Below are 20,579 nucleotides of genomic sequence, written 5' to 3'. Positions count from 1 at the left end.
GTTAACGGTCTTTCGGTAACGGTTTCCTGGTAACCAGGCACAGGGTAACAGTAGGCAGCGATGGCTGGGTGCTAAGGGTTGCTCAGGGGCATGGCCAGGAGCCTTCAGTAGTGACTTGCCAAAGGCCACACGGCCACAGTAGTTGAACCGAGAGTCAATCCACACCTGTTTGACTCTAGCCTATTCTTCCTTTCTCTGTAAAGGCCTCTGGGGGTTGCTCAGAGAGCAATCAAGTGAAAAAGGCTACCCATGGAGAATGGAGACCCATGGAGACCACAGATACCATCCAGCTGCTGGATATGGTCTGTGGACAGAATTCAGAAGGTATATGAACTTGAATGGGAATAAAAATTACATCATCCTTTTCATTACCATTTACCTGAAGTTTAGCATAGCCTTCCATTTTGAATCTAGGCAATATTCAACAACATTATCAGCAGTGCCTGTAGCTCCTTCATCAGTAAATCTGTTGGCCAACACCCCAGAGTGATAAAGCATGTGCTCTTGCTCCAAAGACAGACTTCTCTCTGCTCTGCTCCACTGCACGCTTCTATCACTAAACGTACCGCTCTGTCTTAACTGCTTGCTCACTTGATCAGCTCTTAACCTTGAATGGAACACCTCTGGGGCCATAAACCCTCTTTGTTCATCTATGAATAATGAATCTTAGCACCCGATCTAGAATGTGGCACAGAAGGGGCCTTAATAAATGCTTTTTGCCTATGATGGGGGGCAGCCTTTCACTGTCTCCTAGGGACCCCACTTTGTGTTATTCATGCCCACCCAGGGACCTGCTTCTAACACACAGAAAATGGCAAAGCTGATGGATGTCACTTCAGAGACGTTATAAAAGGCTGTGGCTATTGTATGGCACACTCCGGCTCTTGCCCTGATGGACAGGACCACCTGGCAAGGAATGGAGGGAAGCCTCTGGTCATCAGCCAGCAAGGAGGCTCTCAGTCCAATAGCCCACAGGGGATACTACCAAAAACCACTAGGTGACTTGGAGGTGGATCCTGCCCCAGTGAGCCTTCAAATGAGACCACAGATCCTGAGGCAACACCATTATTACAGTGAGAGACACCAAGTTGGAGTCTCCAGGTAAGTCATGCTCAGACTGCCAAGCCAAGCCCAAGAAACTGTGACTTAATAAATGTGTGTCATTTTTAAACTGCTAAATGTTTTTTTGTGGGAGAAGGGCAGTTTGTTTGATACATAGGGATAAAAAACCAATATGTTGTCTATTAGGATAAAGGAGAAAGAGGAGAAAAGGTGGGAGGGAGAGAAAGTGCAAGGGGGCAGAATTCTCTGTTGCCGTCTCCTCTTTGGCCATAATCTGGGGGTCATTCTTTGACATTACAACCCCTTACTCTTGACTCCTTGCTCCCCTCAACACCAGTAACTGTAGCATGACTTTGTCTGTGCCAGTGCCTGCCATAGGAACGATGTGAACTTTCCTGTCATGGTCACATCATGCTCTGTGACTCATTCCAGAATTTTATTGTAACAAAACGCCTCACTTCATCAGGACAGAGGCCAAAATTGGTTAGCATTCTTTTAATGTTCTTGTAATGCTTCCAAGCTTATCCAGTGAATTGCACAAGCCCATTTTGTTAATGTTCACTCAACTTCCAAGGAATTTCCAAGACTCTTGACAGTTAGGACATCTGGCCCATAAAAATCACACAGACATGGTCAGTTGACTCTGCCAGTTGTCCTCACCCAAGCTCTCAGGACCCCACACCATCCACCTGCTAGAAACGTGGATTTACATGCTCCCACCTTCATCCATGCCTAGCTTTTACAAGGCTCTGCTTTAAACTCAGGAACCCTAAAGTTATCATCAGAGGCTCCTGCCTGGCCTCCAACGAGTTTTTTTTTTCATCTTTTGGCCCTGCCCCACGACATGTGGGATCTTAGTTCCCTGACCCCTGCTCCCTACATTGGCAATGTGGAATCTTAATCATTGCATCACCAGAGAAGTCCTCCAAAAGGCTTTTGCTGGGAGTGGAAGTGCCAGCTAAGAGACCCCCAAAAAAGAACTCTCAGAGCCCCCTTATTTGAGGAGCCAAGCCAAGCCTTCTTTTCATTGCATACAACACTCACCCCCAATATGTAGTGGCTTCATTTGTGTTGCCTTATTTCCTCCATTTCCATTTCATGGGAAACCATACTGTAGATTTAATAATAACTCTTCAATTGGGAAAAATTCTATTATATGAAATGTACACATTGATTTTTTTATATCAAACATACTGAGGTATGGTTTACATACTACATCCATTCAAATGCACCCATTCTAATTGTACAATTCAATGAGTTAGACTAAATTTTACCCCTGTGTAACTATGACCACAATGAATACACAGAAACTTTCCATTATCCCCAAAAGTTCCCTCATGTCTCACCTCAAATAATTCCCACACTTTTTTCCCTGGGCAACCGCTGATCTGTTTTCCATCATTATAGATTAGACTTGTGTTGTGTAGAGTTTCATATATCTAGAATGACATAATATGTCTACTTTTGTGTCTGGTTTCTTTCACTCAGCATAATAAGTCTGAGTTTCATCTGCAGAGTCAAATTGAATGTATCCAGCTTGACAGTAGTTCATCGTTTTTTAGTGCTAAATAGTATTCCTGTCTACTTGGTTTTTTCCTATGATTTTTTTGGCATTTTCCAACTTTATTAAAGAATAATTGACATGGACTAAACTGTAGCAAAAGTATACAATTCGATCAGTTGTAACATATGCATATATCTATGATACACACCTAGATTTTTTACAAATAAGAATTTTTTAAAACATAGTGCAGCTCAGAATGGTGAAATAATTCCTCTGTTTGAGTCTTCTCTGGGAACCCTAGGTGAATATTTGCCTCTGCTGCTGCTGCCACTGCCTAGTCGCTTCAGTTGTTTCGGACTCTGTGTGACCCCCATGGACTGCAGTCTGCCAGGCTTCTCTGTCCATGGGATTCTCTAGACAAGAGGACTAGAGTGGGTTGCCATGCCCTCCTCCAGGGGATCCTCCTGACCCAGGGATGGAACCCAGGTCTCCTACACTGCAGACAGACTCTTCACTGCTGAGCTACCAGGGAAGCCCAAAATTTGCCTCATGTTTAGTTAACTAGAGAATCTTTGCTGACTTACAAAAAAATCTGTTCTAAGGTGATTTGCTGCCTCTGATGAATAACCTTTTAAAAACAGACTTTTTGCTAAAAGCAAAACAAACAAAAAACCAACAAAAATAATACTTAATGGCATCTCACCACATTCAATATTGCTATGACAGAAATCTCAGCTGTAGTGACATGAACCCAAATCAAACCATATCAAAAAATAGAGTGGGGACAGAAAGGGATTTGTTAGCTTTGCTGGCTAACATAAATGAAATGCCCAGAAACTTCAGGCACAGCTGCATCCAGCAGTTCAGACATCATCTGGAGTCAGTCTACCTTCTTTTTCTTTTTCTTTTTTTTTTTTTTACTGAAAAGTTTTAACTTTAATAAAGCAGGTGCTGAAAGAGTCTGAAAGCAATGTATGCCAAAATTTAGTATACTTGGGTAGGCAGGAGGGATGCCACAGAAAAAAGAAAAGACAGTGTTGTCTTAGATTTAGGGTCATAATTAGTTCTATTAATGTTGATAGCCATGTTGGGACTATAGTGATTCTCAAATAGTTCTTCAAATGTGTTTCATTTCTTCAACATATTTATCGAGCTCCTACTATATCTAAGGCATTCAGGATATAGCAGTGAACAAAATTAACAAAACTCCCTGCCCTCAAAGAACTTCCAACCTGGATAAGAAGTATATAAACAAACACACTATATATGTCAGAGCTTAAAGACCTTCAGATATGGATAAAGGAAATAAAACATGATCTTGGTATTGGTAGATTTATAATCTTAAATTGGGCACTAATGGAAGGTATAGAAAGGTAAAGACCTGAAAGAGATGAGGGAGAGAGACATGCAACCATGCTTGGGAAGAACATAATGAAATATTGGAAAAAACTGGTGCTGAAACAATTTTGCTGAATTTCAATCCAACCATGTCTGTGGGACCACTTCATAATATGTGTTGTTTTTTTTTTTCTTTTTTTTTTCTTTTTAATTCTAAATTTTTAAAAGAAAATCCATCCTGAACCCTCCTCCCTCCTCCCTCCCCATACCGTCCCTCTGGGTCGTCCCAGTGCACCAGTCCCAAGCATCCAGCATCGTGCATTGAACCTGGACTGGCATCTCGTTTCATACATGACATTTCACATGTTTCAATGCCATTCTCCCAAATCTTGCCACCCTCTCCCTCTCCCACAGAGTCCATAAGCCTGTTCTATACATCAGTGTCTCTTTTGCTGTCTCGTATACAGGGTTATCATTACCATCTTTCTAAATTCCATATATATGCGTTAGTATACTATACCTTCTTTTTCTTTCTCAGTCCTGTTTTCCTCCCTGTTAGCTTCAGTCTAAATCTGCCATGTTTGGCCTGCTGCAGTTCCAGTTTACTTTTTTTCTTGAATCACTCATAAAAACAAACTACCCTGGGTATGTGCATTGGGAAAAAATTAATGCAGGGAACTGATTACACAGGTGAGGGGATTGCTTAGAAGACAACCTGGGATACTGACTAATCCAGAGATGAGCCACATTAGAAAGGCACTGCCTTTCATATCAGAGAGACAAAGAGAACAGCATGATGTAATTGGAGACTTGATGTACCCAACTGGGGACATGATGTACCCAGAGGCTGGGTACCAGCCTGCTGGGGGCTGGAGCCAGAGAGGAGCTACCGTTGCTGTTGGAGACAATGATTAACACGAGGAGGGAGAAGAACTACCCTGGTCTCTCCCTCCTTTCACCCTCAGTCTACCCATACACGCATGCTAAATCGCTTCAGCCATGTCCGACTCTTTGTGACCCCATGGACTGTAGTCCACCAGTCTTTTCTGTCCATAGGATTCTCCAGGCAAGAATACTGGAGTGGGTTGCCATTCCCTTTTCCAGGGGATCTTCCTGACCTAGGGACCAAACCCAGATCTCTTACATGTCCTGCGTTGGCAGGCAGCTTCTTTAGCGCTAGTGCCATCTGAGAAGCCCAGTGCCTTCCATTGGCCCAGTCCAGCTAGAAGTCAGCTAGCAAGGGGTTGTAAGCTGCAAGGGGTGGGCCTCTGGAATACAGACAAGAATAGAGGAAAAGCAAGGAAGCAGGAGACAAGCTCTGAGGGCAAAAGGCCCAGCATAATTCTTGTGGAAACTGACCTTGCTGATACTGGGCTGGCCAAAAAGTGTGTCCATGTTTCTATACCATCTTACAGAAAATCCCAAGCAAACTTTCTGGTCAACCTAATAGCTCCAACAGAAGCTTTAGAAAGGTGCTTGATTTGTTCAGGTGTGGGTGTCAGGCCCACTTCTAGTGCTAGAGGCGGGGTGGGGGTGGAAGTCAGCCCCACAGACACCAAGAGGAGCAGGACAGCCCCGAAAGCAAAAGCAAGGTGCTGTCAGCCTACATGGATGCGGGGTTGGCAAACCCAGGTATCCACCATGTGCTGCTCCATGGGGATGGGTACCCGGGGCTGCACAATTGCAAATGGCCCAACTTGGGTTAGTTGCACACGGCAGAGCTGCAGGTTTGCTAGGATGCCAAACTATGGCCAAGGTCAGGATCTTGCTGATATATTCCCAGTTCCTGGGAAATTAGGAAAGGAAAAGAAAAAAAATCAAGAAAAGCAGTATTGCTGTCCCTTCTAATGAGGCTCCCTCATTCTCAAGCCTGGGTTTTATAGCATGAGACCCAGAGCCTGGGTGGGAAAAGCAAGTGTAGGAAACCAGTCCCAGGAAATGCAAAAGCCACATGTCTAAATGGTCTTCAGTGGCATTTTGCCTTCTAAAGGAGACACTTTGCAACCCAAATGTGGAGGCCGAAGGATTTCCTACGAGTCTTTTACGATCTCTATAAATTTCAAGAGAGAGAATTGGTGAGCAACTGGGCTCTGTCACTGTCAGGGCGCTGATTGAACGTGCCTTTAATGGAGTCTCCAGAAGCCATAAAAATGCATGAAAACAGCCTTCTGGACACAGGCAATCCTGATGGATGGAGCGGTGACACCCAGTAAAAGCCAAATGGGTTGGGCTTGTACTCATGCCTGAGAAAGAGAATACATCTCAGTCTCTTAGGATAGAACTTGCACTTGGAGAAGCATTAAGAATTCTATGTAAAATTTCTCCCCCGGGAAATGTACACATGCATACACATAATCCAAAATAAACATTGCATGCGGAAGGCTTTTACGTAAGAGTATTCCTCAGAAATTAAAACCTTGGGTACTCCAGTGGGTTGAAAAGCACTACTGCCCCCAATTTATATCCACCCAGGACTTCAAAATATGACTCTACTTGAAACTAGGGTCTTTACAGATGTCATTTTACACATTTTAAAGTGTTTGCCAAATGGAGGCTGCTAATGGTACCTCCAGATGAAATGGGGCTTTCCTGGTAACTTAGCTAGTAAAGAATCCACCTGCAATGCAGGAGTCCCCAGTTTGATTTCTAGGTAGGGAAGATCTCCTGGAGAAGGGATAGGCTACCCATTCCAGTATTCTTGCCTGGAGAATCTCCATGGACAGAGGAGCCTGGCAGGCCACAGTTCATGGGGTCACAAAGAGTCGGACACAACTGAGTGACTAAGCACAGCAGAGCCCAGATGAAACGAGTAGATGATGTAGAACACATATTATTGTTATTGTTGTTCAATCGCTAAGTCGTGTCAGTCTCTGCGATCCCATGGATTGCAGCATAACAGGCCTCTCTGTCCCCCACTCTCTCCTGGAATTTGCCCAAGTTCACATCCACTGGATCCGTGATGTCATCCAAGCCTCTCATCCTCTGTCGCCCTCTTCTCCTTCTGCCTTCAATCTTTCCCAGCATCAGGATCTTTTCCAATGAGTATCACGTAATAAATGCACAATGAATGTTGCCTATTGTTACTACTTAGAAGAGATGGGGGGAAGGAAGGGAGGGAAATTACTAAAAACTTGCAAATACTCACTGTGACCCTGAAATCACAGAGCTGCATCCTAAGTGAGTACAGGAGGGAGACCTTCCTTAGCAGACAGGCCACCTTCCTTTCCCATAACCCATCAGTTCTGGTGCCTGAGAGACTCTTAACTGAAATCTCCTGAGAGGGAGAAACCTCCTTCTCTGAGTACAGATGCTTGTGAGGTCCTGCCGTGATGAAGCAGAGCACCCACTTTGCACCAAAAACCACTCTGTCCCAGTCAGATGGTCGCCTGATGGTGCGAGCTGGCTAGGAAGTTTAGGAGCTCAGTTCAGCACTCAGATAAGAAAATGCACTGAAGCCCTTTATTCCTGACATGGGCATATGGTAGAAATTATGTGGCATGCACTAAATTATTAGAATACTCATTTATTTTGGAATGTGTATGAAGTAAATGAAACAAAATATATACCCTTTTCAAAAGAACTCATTCCCTCTGCTAGGGGCAAAATACCTCTTGTGGGAAGGTATTCATTCAAAATAAATTATCTTTGGGGGAAAGGGCATGCTTTTCTAAAGGAGAATGTTGTTCTCCATAGATTTTCTAATTCAAGGGCTGTCTGTTATGTACATACACATATATGTATTAAATGCCAAGTTGGAAAATCATTAACTATATTTATTAAAAATTGAAAAGGCCTAGGTACTCAAAATAACAATAACTTAGAATTTTTTCTCACACATAAATAAGAGATATCCAAAGCCAGATACTTTAGAGTTACTATGGAAACTCATGGTGTTATTAACATTAGACAGGCATGCTCCTATCTTCCTGCTTTGCTAAACTCAAAAGGAGTCATTTCTATCCTTAGAGTTACCATATGGACCAAGATGGCTGCTGGAGCCCCAGCTACCACATGTGCATTCCAGGCCCGCAATGGATGAAGGAGGGAAGGACAAAGGAGTCCATCTCCCAAGTGCATCAACTTTTTTCACGATTTTTCCCCAAAGTCCTGTACAACATTTCCATAGTCACTCACACTCCCTAACTGTAAGTAAAACTGGAATGCTGTCTTTTTGTTGGGTCCATTACCACCTCAACTAAAATTGAGGTTCCGTTACACTTTAGAGGATTCAGTTCAGTTCAGTTCTGTCATTCAGTCATGTCTGACTCTGCGACCCCAAGGACTGCAGCACGCAAGGCTTCTTTGTCCATCACCAGCTCCCGGAGTTTATTCAAATTCATGTCCATTGAGTCGGTGATGCCATCCAACCATCTCATTCCCTGTCGTCCCCTTCTCTTCCCGCCTTCAATCTTTCCCAGCATCAGAGTCTTTTCCAATGTGTCAGTTCTTCGCATCCAGTGGCCAAAGTATTGGAGTTCCACCTTCAGCATCAGTCCTTCCAATGAATATTCAGGACTGATTTCCCTTAGGATGGACTGGTTGGATCTCCTTGCAGTCCAAGGGACTCTCAAGAGTCTTCTCTAACATCACAGTTTAAAAGCATCAATTCTTCAGTGCTCAGTTTTCTTTATAGTCCAACTGTCACATCCATACATGACTACTGGAAAAACCATGGCTTTGACTAGACGAACCTTTGCTGGCAAAGTAATGTCTCTGCTTTTTAATATGCTGTCTAGATTGGTCATAACTTTCCTTCCAAGAAGTAAAAGTCTTTTAATTTCATGGCTGCAGTTACCATCTGCAGTGATTTTGGAGCCCAGAAAAATAAAGTTTGTCTCTGTTTCCCCATCTATTTGCCATGAAGTGATGAGACCAGATGCCATAATCTTAGTTTAGAGGATTAGTGTTCTACAAATCACACTTTGGGAAACTGTGGACACTTTCCTATGGGAAAGAATTCTTCATATTGGCACTACCGACATTTTGGGAGGGATAATTCTTAATTGTGGTGCTGTTCTGTGAATTGCAGGATGATTAGCAGCATCCCTAGTCTCTACCCCATAACAAGTCCTTCCCTATCCTGTTGTGACAATTAAAAATGTCCCCAGACCTCAGCAAATATCCCCAGGGGCAAAACTATCCTTGCATAAAAACTTCCCCATTTATTAATTTACTTACACAAACTCATGGATTCTTAAGCTATTCTGTGTTGTTATATTTGTTTACTATTCAACATTCAAATGATCCCAGGTTTGGCCAGTGGGAACCCTGTAAACCTGGCTCCTATGTTCTTTGGACGTGTCTCCATCAGTCTTTAAGCACTTGATTTCAGAACTTTTCATCTGGACAAGTTCTGGAATTGAGAAAATATAGTGACTATTCAAGTGACCAGTCTCTCTTAGAATATGAACACTTAGCCCATTTTTGCAGCCTGTTTTAACAACACTTTTCATACTGTTCGTGGGACTCTGAAGGCAAGAATACTGAAGCGGCTTGCCATTCCCTTCTGCAGGGGACCACGTTAACACTATTATTTGTTAAAAGGGACAGTGTTACTGGTGGGGACTCACTTCAAAAATTGAAATGGCAATAGAAGTTGCTGTTTCTATGAGAACTAAGTTATGGAAAGTACAACGATAAGAGAATAAACTGTGTATGATTTCAATACCTTTAGATGATGAAATTTTTGCACCTTATTATGTCCCTGGATATAGTCCAGTGTCTCCTAGTTTATAGTCTATGGGAACTTGAATAAAATTTGTATCCTACTGTTGTGTGAAAATTGTATAAATCTTAATTATATTGCATTGGTTCATGAGGTATTCAGGTCTACTATATCCTTCTACTTTTCTATATATTCATTCTATTAATTTTTGAGAGTCTGCTATTGAAACTCCAACTAAAAACTTAATTTATCTACATAAAAAAATTTTAATATATATATGTAACTTTATTCTGTATTCTCCAAGTTTCCTGTAAATGTGTTATCATACTTTTATAATTTGGAAAAAAAATGGAAATTTATGAAAAGAGTCCATAAATTAAATTTGCTTTAAAAATGTTATGGAGTTAGGTGTAGACAAGATAGCTGCATTATTTTAAACAGAATTTAATCCCCCTGCCAACTCCACATTTGTGTACTGTTTCAGGAAAACACTGACTGTTGAAAGTCAAATTTAGCATTTTTATAGGTTGTAAAAACCCAGTGCGGATCGTCTTACCAATGCCATTCACTAAAATTTTCTTCATTCAGTCACGTCAGTGTTAAACTGTGAAACTTCTTCCCAGGAAGTGTCAGCCCCAACATATTTCAACATGTCTAATGAGAGATCTGAGCCTGGAATGTCTTATTACCCCAGAAAGTAAGGAAGTGATCAAAGACTGATAGAGACACATCCAGAGAACACAGGAGCCAGAACACTGGCCAAATCCAGCATCATTTGAATGCTAAACAGTCAATTGGAGTAACAGGCAGGATTAAGATGATGAACACAAGTTCATCAAGAATCCATGAACTTGTGTAAGTAAATGAACAAGTGAGGAGAAGGGGAAGATCTCCCTTACAATAAAAAAAAAAAACTAATAATGACATCAAAGGAATGATGAAATTAGAAAATGACTATTTGGCAAACATGGTAATAATAACTGATTCCATCAACAATCATCAGATGCTGAAATTTGTTTCAGCATAAAAACTTTTCCAGGTAAAAGTTGGAGGAGGAACAGTATTTACAAAGTCCCAAAGTCTCTTACCACAACATAATGAATGACAGAAGGTAAAATGGAACTTTCCAGTTGAGAAACCTGGCAGAGAGCTTCTTAACCAAGTGATGGAGGTTAACATGACCAGTAACAGGCAAGGGCAAGCGCATCTGGATCTGATATACTAGGAGGACACGGTATCATTTCAGGGGTATCCCTGCCAAAGGTGCATAACCTGGGTTCATTCATGAGAAGACATCAGACAAACAAATTGAATACACATACACACATATACATAGCAGGAGAGCTGGAAGAGCCACAACTGTGATAAATGTTAAAGTTTGGGCTAGGAAGTCTGAATGAAGTATATAAGGGAATTCTTTGTACTATTCTCACAATTTTCCTGTAAGTCTGAAACTATGTCAATATTAAAAGTTAAGGAAAGCTGTGAGGTTCAGGACTGTCCTCACCTACCCCACCCTCTAGACTGAGTTCTCCTTTCTGCTTTATCCCCTTCCCCTTCCACCATGCAAAGACCTTCCTCATCTGTTTTGTCTGAGTGGTTTGCTACAGATAGGTTCCTGGGTCCTGCCCAGAAACTGTGACTCAGGACATCCTGAGGAGTAATTTTCCACAATGCCTGAATTCCACCCCCGGAGATTCTGATTTGATTGGCCTGGAGTGTACTCCAGTGCTTTTTCAGTTCCCCAGATGACTCTAATGGGTAGCCAAGGATGAACATTTATATGAGTCACCTCAAAAAAAAAAGTGAAACTGAAAGTGTTAAGTCACTCACTCAGTCCTGTCCAACTCCTTGCGGCCCCATGGACTGTAGCCTGCCAGGTTCCTCTTCCATGGAATTCTCCAAGCAAGAATACTGGAGTAGTTTCCCATTCCCTTCTCCAAGGAATCTTCCTAACCCAGGGATGAATCCAGGTCTCCTGCTTTGCAGGCAGATTCTTTACTGTCTGAGCCACCAAAATGCAGATTCTGCTTCGCTAGGTCTAGGGGAGCTGGTGCTGAAACATCTGCCTTTTTGACAGTCTCACTGAGGATGCTGTATGGACATACCTCGAGCAACAATTGACTCATCTAGAGTAGATTCCTAGTGTTCTTTGCCAACAGACCTTTACCATTTTAAGTTCTGACAACTCCAAGAGCACAGACTCACCATCTGGTTTATTCTCCGTGAGTATCTAACGCTGGGTGTTCCATTAATAGTCATTGAATATGAGTATTGATGAATGAATGAAAGTTTCCCTAATGTTATGCTAATCCCCACTCGTACCTCCCAACCACTTAATATATTTAAAATCATCATATTTTGCATGAGAATTGCCTCCATCACATTTTGAGAAATCAATGGTTTTTGAAACTAAAGACCACTTTGGGTTGAGGAGAGTTGCCAAGATATCACTCGCCTTCAGGAATCGCCCAGCACAGGTGCACGCGACCATGGCAGCCTCCGAGTCAGCTGCTTCCCTTCCTCTCCTCTTCTCAAATCATTTTCGGATTAGCATATCTCTAAGTGCATATAATTTTCACATCAAAGAGTGTAATTTTTTGCAGAAGTGGAGGAGAGAATAATTTATCCACTGAAGTATCTCAAGTAGCAGTCTCTCTAGCATGACATACAAATTACACAGAAGACAGACGTTTAGGAAAATTTGGTGGCAGAATTTGTATTGCTGAAGTAGATGTGAAGAAAATTCACCCACTGAAACTAACAAATATCTATTTGGGGGACTAAAAGCAGGCTCCCAGTCGAGTGATGAGAAGCCAGTCTGAGTTGCCTGCTTCCTGGCTCACTGAACAGGGAGAGTCCACAGTGGGTCTTTGCTTCTGGGGGTGGGAGTGGGGAGCACCTAGAAACATAGGATTCACCAGTCCTGCCTACACCCCCGGCACACCAGCACTCAGTTCAGGATGGGTTCAGCTACCTCAAATCCCTCCCGGAGTAGACCCCACTTTGAGAAACAGTCTTGCCTGGAGCGGAAGACAGAGAGAGAACCCAATCCATTAGTTTTTTCATGCAGCCGACTAGGTGCTGAATTCACAATCCTGTTCTAAACACCAAGTTCTGCAGCACCCTGCCCATTGCCCCAATTATCCTATAGTTGGATAACCCCCTTCCTTTGCCTGGGTCTGGAACCCTCTCCACAGAGGAGCCCTTGACTCCATACACACACTGAATACGTAAACGTACCTAACACACAGAGACCTGTATACAATCTAACACATGCCTAATATATACACACACCTATACATAAATATACATACCTAATACACACCTCTAATGCATACACACTCCTAATATATAGACATCTAACACACATACACAACCCTAAGACATAAATACACCCCATGCTTACACACACAATACCTACTAGGCCCCCCACACACACCTAGTACACACACCTGTACATACACACACTTAACTAACATACATACACACACTCAATCATACACACATCTATGCATAAACACGTACCCAACATACGCCCCTAAAACATACACACCTAACACACACATGCACATATATCTAAACAAAAATATACATCTCATACACACGTTTTAGCAAGAGAGAGAGAGAAGAGGTTTGTTTCTGTGCCCCTAGACAATCTACCATGCAGATGTCTAGATTTTTGGGGTCACTTTCAGATATAAAACACTTTAATTCCTAACTTTATAAAGTGAAGTCCAGAACACTGGAATGCAGTCAGAAAGAATAGTCTTTTCAATGTATGCTGGTAGGTCAATTAGCTATTTCCAGGAAATAAAAAATGTGTCTTCCCCCTCCCTTAATTCCTAATGGATGACAGACCTAAATATGAAAAGGAAAACAATGATGCTTTAGAAGACACAGTAGAAGAACATCTTGGAGAAGGCAGAGAATTCTTCAACTGGACTCAAATATGGGGTAAGATAACAATGGCCAGTAACACTACAGGTAAGAGTCCCACTGTGGAAAGTACCCAAACGCCCATCCACAGTAGAAAAATAATTATCATGTATTCTCATATTGAAATGTACTATAGAGGAGAGAATGCCCCTCCATAACTGCACACACATAAAAATAACAGTCTCACAAACAAGCTTTATGAAATAAATAAGACACACAAGAGTAGATACTCTGTGATTCCATTTACGTAAAGTACAAATACAAGCAAAACTAATCTCTGCTGTCGTGGTCTGGGGTAGTGGTAACTCTCAGGCGCTGTCAGTCTGGGAGCAGAGGGACTCCTCCTCCTCAGACACTGGTGGGTGCTGTTTCTCCCTTGCAGTGTTGGGCACACAGGTGTGTTTATTTTCTGAAGTGTGCAACACACATTGCACACTTAAAATATATGGAATTTTCAATGCCTACACAGACTGAGTGACTTTAACAATAGAAATTCATTTTCTCACAACTGTGCAGACTTGAAAGTCCAAGATCAAGGTGTCAGAGGTGTGGTTTCTCCTGAGGCCTCTCTCTGGCTTACACACGGCTACCTTCTCCCTGTGTCCTCACACAGCCTTTCTTTTGGATGTGCACAACCCTAAGTGTCTCTCTGTATATACAAATTTCATCTTCTTCCCTGGTGGCTCAGATGGTAAAGAATCTGCCTGCAATGCAGGAGACCCAGGTTCAATACCTGGGTCAGGAAGGTCTCTTGGAGAAGGAAATGGCAACCCACTCCAGTATTTTGCCTGGGAAATCCCATGGACAGAGGAGACTGGCGGACTACAGTCCACAGGGTTGCAGAGAGTCAGACATGACTTAGCGACTAAACAACAACATAACATCACCAATTGGATTGGCTCCTTTTAACTTAATTACCTCTCAAAAAGCCCAAACTCCAAATATAAGCACATTCTAAAGAACTGGAATTTAGGACTTCAACACATGAATTTGAGAGGAGACAAAATTCAGCCCATAACACCCTGCCCCAGCTGTATTGCTTGGTTGTCCTGATAGTACATATTCACCCAGGGCAAATTCCACGACAGGCAAGAAAGAACTTGGGCTTAGGATCAGAGTGATGTGGGTACTGGAGGTGGGACAGCTGCTGGCAGAACCAAAATCCACCCAGTGGTAAATCACGGGGACAGAGAGCAGGTGGGAGAACACCAGCAGCCCCTTATGTGCCTTCCCTGACCATCTTGTCTAAGCTGGCACTTCTTGTCATTTTCTGGCTCTCTACCTTGCTTCATTTTTTTCTTATTTCCTTAATTTTCACTAAGATACAAATCACATACGATAAACTTCACCCATTTAAAGTATGCAGTTCAGAAGGTTTTGACACATTCACAGGGTTGTCCAACCATCACCACCATCTAATTCCAGGTCATTTTTATCACCCCAGAAAGAAGCCTGTACTCATTAGCAGTCACTGACACACCATATTTTTATTTTCTCAATGACTATCCTCCTTGCCACTAGAACATAAACCTCTTAAAAGTAGACACTTTGATTTGGTCACTGGTCTGTGCTCAATCCTTAAAAAAGGATACATGGTATCATGTTGGCCAAAAAGTTCATTTGGGTTTTTTCTATGACATCTTACAGGAAAACCCAAATGAGCTTTTAGGCCAACCCAATATGTGCCAGTAACTCAAGTAAATATTTAATTTGATTTAATATAGGGACCAGAAACTGACTTGAGATATTGAGTCAAAAAAAACCCAAAAAGGCCAGAAATGTTATGTCATGGGTTTATTTCACCCACCATGAACCTTGAGCTGACGACATAGACAGATACGCCATGGCTGGCCTTTGGTAGCCAACCCAGAAACGCATGAGGCCTCTCTTAGGACACTGGCTCCATAAACTGGGTTAAGAGGCTTTCAGATTTAGAGGCCTGCAGTTGAAAAGTTTTCTTTTGCTGTGAGTTACACTGGCTGTGATTGAATTCTTCTCTTGTGTCTCAGTGAATTTTAACACTTCTAAACTTTAGAGTGAGTTGACGAGGTGATGGCTGCTCAGCTTATGAGACAGTACAGGCTCTGCTATCAGCCTGGTCATGCAGGGCTTTGCGGGGCCCTCCCAGGTACAAAAGTGTTTCTATAGCCCCCGTTTCTTATTTGTAGGCCTTCCGCCCAAGTTCCAAAGGGCAGATTCAAGCAGTTACTTATTGGAAAAGAGAGGGAAAACAGAAACAAAGGAAAAGCTGTCAAGAGACAACAATGCCGTAACAAAGCAGAGTTGTACTTCGTCTTCAAGGGGTGAGTAACAACCTGGTCCAGATCTCTGAGTTCTTCTACAGGAACCAAGGCCCCCACCCAGGTGGAGGAGGGTAACTTCAGACTGAACACGGGAGCATTAGACCTCAGACTGGCTGGAACCAGAAGGTTGATGACTGAGATTCCTAGACCACCACCCTCTTAGCTCACCACCAACCAGTCAGGAAACTTACACATCTGATAGCCCTTGCTCCAAAATTTGCCTTCAAAAACTGTTCCCTAAAATCATGGGTGAGTTCAAGTCTTTTGAGCATGAGCTGCCCATACAGATGGCCCTTGAAATAAGCCTTTCTCTGCTCCAAACTCTGACATTTCAGTTTGTGTCGCCTCACTGTATGACGGGCACAGGAATTTGGATTTGACAACAGTGTGACCTCAAAGCAATGTAAGTCACCTCCCTAAGCCTCAGTGTTCCCATCTGTAAAGTGGGGTGGGGGAGGGGAGATAACAGTACCATCTTACAGGATTGTTGTGATGGTAAAATGAACAAAAACTACATGTTGACATGTAATAAGCATTCCTCAGCCATTAGCCATGAACACAGAATGAGACAATTGTAGCACCCAAGATGGGACACAAGATAAAGCACAAATCACACACATCATTTGGATGAGTCAGTCTCCTTTTTGCTAGACATTCTGAATAGTCACTACTTTCTGGGTATCTGGCCAGGAAAACTAAATGCTAAAATAATATCTGTTCAAAAGAATATTTATAAAGATTAGTAAATATGCTATCTCTGTGTCCTTGGGCAAATCACTTCTCTGAACTTTGATGTTCTTATCTGTTAAATGAGAACAATCTATACAATGAATGACCATGAAGATTAAAACTGACAACACATGAAAAATGCCTGGGACACTGTGAGTTTCAACAAATGATAGTTATGAATATCATCTTTATCCCAAGTTTCACGTTTCCTTCTCTAAAACCCTAGGTCCCAGAACTGTTTAGGGAATCAATAAAGGGGCATATCCAGTGTACTTTGTGATATTCATAGTGGGTCTAGGGAAGTAGATGATCATTAAACACAGCAATACTTCTGCAGTGGGATCTGTGAAAATTCATAGAAGGGTGATCAATCGTGTGGATTAACCAACAGTGCTAGTAGGTAAAGGTCAGGTTTAGCCAAATGACCAGAGGTCAGGGCAGGTTTCAATGCCACATGAGCAATGAAAACACTTTCAGTTTTCAGAATTTACAGACTTGCAGAGAAGGGATAATGAATTTGTACTTCTGTCTCAGAGATCAGAATCTTTAGTTTCTCACTCTCTTCCCTGAAAGGGGCAATGGAAACAAACATCTTCATTTCCCAAAGCATGGCAGGCTTGACTATTTTAAAAGGAGGGGAGTGGGTATGAGGGGGTGGGGAAATGATGACAGTATCCCAATAAGAATGATAAATGCAAAAGGAGGAAGAGAAAAAGAAAATGGCCCCAAATGGAAACTAATTTTAGTAACAGCAATGGATTAAAAGGAAAAAAGTCCTTGCTTACAAATTCAAAAACAAAAACTATCACACTGACGTGTCTTCCCAAATTTGGTTGAAACATCCCTCCTGGTTTTGGAGAGGTCTTCTCTTGAGCCGCTGCCAAGAACACATTCCCATGGCCAAGTGAAAGACTTAAAATTGCGAATGCAAATGCAAACACGGAGCAGCCGTTCCAGTAACAGCCAGAGCGTGACTCTGGCGGTCCAGACACCTCCTGGATGACAGAATTAGTTCATCCGGGAAGGTGTCCCCAATCTTTAGTTGGGTCCAGAAAACATTTCTATTGCCAAAAGTATATAAATGCTACCAATTTCACTGATTTGTTCTGAGCTCCCTGTCAAAATAATTAATGTGCATCCAAAATACAGGGACAGTTTCCATGCACTGGAGTTGAGCATCCTCAGAGAGAGAAGGATGAAGAGCTGGAGCAGCATCTGACAGACAGGCCACCTCGGCAATCCGGGCAGATAACAGGTGTCGTGGAAGATGTTGTTCCTACTTAAGACTCCGATGCAGCTGAATTCTGCCATATAAATTATTAAAGAACGTGCAGAACATTACACAGTTCATGTACTTAATGATTATAGTTCACAGTCTAGGTCAGATATAATTAGATGTTACGTTAAAATAGCTTCACAGAGCCATTTATTCTGATTTAATTACTTAAAATGATAGCATAATGAGCAACGCTTTCAAGGAAAAAAAAGTACTTTTTTAAATGGGCTCATTTTAAGTTAATACGAAGAAAATTAATCATTTAACTGAATGGAGGAAGACGAGTCCACGTCTTCAGTGGCATTGTTTCCGTGTCACAAAGGTTATTTCCCTCTGATGACATGTTGCAAGTGATAGAGAAATAGACTCTTTTTTCTCATGGGAATATAGATTCTCATTTTTACCATTCCCTTTAAATCTTCCTCTCTTCCACGCGAGCCTTACCACAGGCAATGATGACTTTTAATGCCAGCGCTGAGACACAAACATCCCAACGAGAACATCTCTGTGAACTGTAGGGAGTTACGAACAACGGTCCACATCTGTTTCACAGATTTCATTAGCATTTTATCAGAAGCAACAAGAGGCACAGTGGTTACATACATACACTCTGTCATCAGACAGGGACAGGGTTTAAGGCCAGCTTTGCCACTTACACCTATGAGACCGTTCACAACTTAATATGGCTTGTCTGGGCCTCAGTTTTCTCATCTTGAAACTGGGGATTAAAACAGCACCTATCTCATAGGGTTGTTTTGAAAATCAAATGAGATTGAGCATGCAAAGCACTTAGCATGGAGAAGCTGATAATAATTCTTAGCTCTTGTTATTATAAATAGAGACAACAAATATTTTGCTGGCTCTTAGCCCCCACCCTGTACGTTCTCCTCAAAGATTTTAGGCTCCAGCTGCAGTTTTCCGGTACAAATTATAAAAGACTTGAAAGAAAGAGATGGGGGCTCCTCCAACCCAACTGCTTCCTTCTGTTTTTAATAACTACAAATGATAAGAGACCCTCCTATAAAGCTTTTGAGAGTAGTATCAGTTCACTCCAAAAAAAAATCCTACATGGTTTTAAAAACATATGGCAATATTTATCTGCTATTTCTCTGTCCTGAGTCAGGCTTTGTAGTGAAAATATTCAATGCTGGGCTCAGGGGAAATGGGGGAAAATTTTTAAATCAGAAACCTTCCTATGAATACCCTCTTCAGACAGCTGTAAATACTACTCAGGGGATGTGGTATTTATGTGAATCCTGGGACGCTTAGCAAAGGTGATGACAGAAAACACTGGCTTATGGATACAGGGGGCTGTGGCAGCCAAAATAATGTGTCAAACTTGGCCTTGCATGAGTGAACACCATCCAAGAGAGAGCTGACACAATCTCCCAACGTATAACATCCTGGACGAGAAAAACTCAAGGAGCCACAGGGTTTTGAGACCATGGGCTGTCACTTGCTTGTATTCAAAATGAGCTTTACTTCCTCGGGAAGGTGATGTTTGTGCCACTGCTGAGTTGAAAAAGAAAGTGACGTAGAGTATATTACTTTGGCTTCCTCCAAAAGCTGACTCTAAAGCAAATGTTTAGGCACGTAGAGTTTATCGGATGCACGATGGTCAGTCTTATGTGTCAGTGTGGCTAGGCAATTGTCCCTGCTTATTCAACTAAACACTAATTTCTGTGAAGGTATTTTGTAGAAGTGATTAACATCTACAATCAATTGACCTTATATAAAAGAAATTGTCCTCTATGACCTGGTGGGCTTCACCTGATCAGTTGAAAGACCTAAGAGCAGAATTGAGATTTTCCCCAAGGAAGAAGAAATTCTACCTGTGACTACAGTGCCAAATTCTGCCCAACAGTTCCCAGTCAAACCCTCCTGCCCTATGGAATGTGAACCCACCACAGTCCTAGTCCGTGCCATCACAATCACATAAGTCAGTTCTTGCCAATCAATCTCTTAATATATATAGAAAGAATTTTCATTTTCTTTAATGAGTTTTTTCAATTTTTGGAATACTTTCTTTGTGTTTGCTCTGGAGTTTGCTACATACACCTTAATTTCTCAAAATCAGCTTCAGATTGCTATTACCTTAATTCCAGTGAGATACAGAAAGGTTATTCCCATGTGGCTCCATTCTCCTTTCTCTTTTTTGGGTTATTTTGTATATATTAAGTCAATATGTGTTAGAAATGTGTAATAATGCATTGTTCTAATTAATGTTACAATTTTTATAAATCTATAACTTTTATAATTTTATATCTTTGAAGTCTTTTAAAGAAGCTAAGAAAAGAATGGAGAATAAACAAATATTTATAGTTTTGTTACATTAGCCTCCTTTTTTTTTTTTAATCATTTCTGGTTCCTTTCAGTTCCTCTGGATTTGGGTCACCATCTGGAATCATTTCCTTAGTCCAATACAGCTTTGCTCTAAACCTGTCTCTTTTGAGCTATTATTGGCAAATATATCACATTTCTACATTCTATAAGCCCAACAATATATAATACACACTTTGTCTTTTACAATGTCTTTTTAAATTAAGACTAGAAAGGAGACAAAATTTGCATTTATGTATTATTTCTTATAAATGATCAACCTGCTGCTGCTGCTGCTAAGTCGCTTCAGTCGTGTCCAACTCTGTGTGACCCCATAGACGGCAGCCCACCAGGCTCCCCCATCCCTGGGATTCTCCAGGCAAGAATACTGGAGTGGGTTGCCATTTCCATCTCCAATGCATGAAAGTGAAAGGTGAAAGTGAA

General features: G+C 41.8%; 1 long non-coding RNA gene across 2 annotated transcripts; it reads left to right on the top strand.

Moving 5' to 3' along the window:
- The first annotated feature begins 37 nt into the window (after positions 1 to 37).
- On the top strand, positions 38 to 20,146 carry LOC132343535 (uncharacterized). 2 transcript variants are annotated; one of them, XR_009492427.1, is made up of 6 exons: positions 38 to 1,101; positions 7,871 to 8,049; positions 11,650 to 11,794; positions 13,429 to 13,526; positions 15,677 to 15,811; positions 17,690 to 20,146. It is a non-coding gene; the product is annotated as an uncharacterized lncRNA (long non-coding RNA). The 2 variants fall into 2 exon arrangements; XR_009492428.1 differs by lacking the exon at positions 11,650 to 11,794 and having other exon boundaries at positions 40 to 1,101.
- The last annotated feature ends 433 nt before the right edge of the window (positions 20,147 to 20,579 follow it).

This window comes from Bos taurus, chromosome 22, assembly GCF_002263795.3.
Source record: "Bos taurus isolate L1 Dominette 01449 registration number 42190680 breed Hereford chromosome 22, ARS-UCD2.0, whole genome shotgun sequence".
Classification (NCBI taxonomy): Eukaryota; Metazoa; Chordata; class Mammalia; order Artiodactyla; family Bovidae; genus Bos; species Bos taurus.
Note: the sequence above shows the minus strand (reverse complement) of the source record. Positions and strands in the feature narration are given on the sequence as shown.